The following is a 2,378-nucleotide window of genomic DNA, read 5'->3' as shown; positions in this document are numbered from 1 at the left end:
ATAACGTGTTCGCTGGTAAAACTGGGACTCGCCTCCATCCATTGAATCTTGTTCATATAAAGCTACTTGTGTTGTTCCTCTCGGCCTCACTAAACCAAGGAACCACACCAAAACCCAATGCTCGTCGGAGTGCCTCCTTCACTGAGGTGAGAAGCTTCATGCATGACCGCGACGTCTGGTATGTTTTATCTATCTCGTCCATCCAACTATTCATTTAGCTAATATCACCCTCTCCCCCTTTCCTTACCCCAGTTTTTTCCAGATACAATGGAAAACAGTCATGGCACTAGCGGTATGCTACCATAGTTATCTATCTATGCCATCTTCCTCCTCCATATATGTACCATGGTAAATTATCTCGCCTATAAGTGTCCTTTTCCCACCTTTTTTACTTGTTGCCTAACAAGTTCATTAACAACGGTGGTGCAGCATAGGTTTTTCAATCCGTCGCTTTGGGAAACACTTCTCAAGTTTTCATATCTTGGTTGGGCCAAATGGGCTAAATTTTACTTATTGTTCATTCATATCTGACCAAAGTTTGAAGAGATTTCAAACTTTTTCAGCTTTACTGAATCAGTTCAGAATACATGTGCCCCTGTAATGTTTTCATCAAAGTATAAATATTTTGGTATGTAGTGTAATTTACACAAAAAAACATTCTATTCAAAAGAAGAACCCCATTTAGCTACCAAATATTTGCTAACCTTTACCTCTTTTTTGTCACAACACTAACAATCAAACCCCTCGCGGAACATCTATAGCATGACCGTCCTCGACGACTTGCCCAAGTCGATCATCATCCAAGAGATACTCGTTAGGTTGCCGGTAGAGAAAATCCTCCGGTGTCGTGCTGTCCGCAAGTCGTGGCGTCATGCCACCACCACCAAGGACTTCCTCCTGGCGCACCACCACCACCAGCCGTCACTCCTAGTCATTCACCTTATCAAGAGTGATGGCCATGTCTTTGACCACCATCTCTCTGTTTTTGTCACACTAGTCCTGGTGCCGCAAGTCGCAAGCTCAATCGTCGGACCATACTCCGGTATCCCAACACCCGTCCCCACGAAGACAACCTGGTGATCTATGCAGTATGTGATGGCTTCCTTATAATCTCCTTCCATGACTGGGAGGGACATTTTGAAGTTTGCAATCCAAGTACTCGCCAACGTGCTCCTCTACCACTGCTACATGAACAAGACCTACAAGGTAGAAGGGTTCACATTGCCGGATTATACCAACATCGTCCGTCTGGAGGATACCAGGTGCTTTACTCAATCTGGACAAGGAACGATGATCTTTTCACTTTCACGGTTGAGTTCTACATCATTGCAGTGGGAGCCAATGAACCGAGGCCTATAGAACAACCACCATTGCAACAAGTAGTAATGGGTGGGCTCACATGTTCTCACAATACAACAGTCCTCTACCGCGACAACCTTCATTGGTTATTACGACGACAATATATTAGCAATGGACCTAGCAACATAATGATATTCAACACTAAGGATGACACATTTCGGTGGTCGTCCCATCCTCCCCGACAGTACCCTTGGATGTCACTGTTGGAGTTGGACGGAGCACTTTGTATTTGCAGTAGTCATGATGGCATCATTATAGATATCTATGTTATGCATGACTACGAAGATGAGGTATGGACTCTCATTTACAGTATTAACATGATGGCATTGGATGGATTTCCGTCGCTCAATTTAAGGGCGAGAACTGTACTGAAGATTGTTACACTTAATGAGTGTGAGATGGTGATCGAGTTTCCAGGATGTGTTCTGCATTGTGACATTGGTGGTAAGTTTCTTGGAAAGATGGAGTGGAATGAAGACGAAGAAAACCATATGCATATTACTCCATTTCGCATTCAGGAGAACATTTGTCAACTTCCTTTCTTTGCAATGCAAGATTATGGTGCCTGGGCGATGCTACAAGGAGATGATGAGAGGAATTATTCCATATGGCCATAGACACTGCTTCTTTTCTTTATCATGAGCTGAAGTTCTACTTTGATGTGCCTCGAAGTGTTTGGTGTCTAGTCATTCTTATTTAGATTAATGCCGCTGGGGACCGGGTGTGCCTGGTTTGTCAGAGCTTTTTATATGAACTCGATATTTTGGTTCGAGAATTCAATGCATCAGTCATATATGCTATAGTATGTTGCAAACTATGAATAACTTCTACAGAATTATTGCACATTTCATCATTTGCTTTCATCCTAGTCTATTTTGCCTTTGCAAGAAGTACATAGTACTTGCATGCAACGTAAAATTTCCATTGCGCTCTGGAGTACATGTTCATTTCCATGGTTGAACTAGCACATGTGAAGAGCTAATGCAAAGACTTATGTATCTGGTTAAATTAGTTTGCAT

General features: G+C 42.6%; 1 pseudogene; it reads left to right on the top strand.

The window, feature by feature from the left end:
- Nucleotides 1-753: 753 nt before the first annotated feature.
- On the top strand, nucleotides 754-1,976 carry LOC147983230 (F-box protein At5g49610-like; annotated as a pseudogene).
- Nucleotides 1,977-2,378: the final 402 nt, after the last annotated feature.

Source organism: Triticum urartu, chromosome 2A, assembly GCF_056163025.1.
Source record: "Triticum urartu cultivar PI428250 chromosome 2A, HENAU_Tu73, whole genome shotgun sequence".
Lineage (NCBI taxonomy): Eukaryota > Viridiplantae > Streptophyta > Magnoliopsida > Poales > Poaceae > Triticum > Triticum urartu.
Note: the sequence above shows the minus strand (reverse complement) of the source record. Positions and strands in the feature narration are given on the sequence as shown.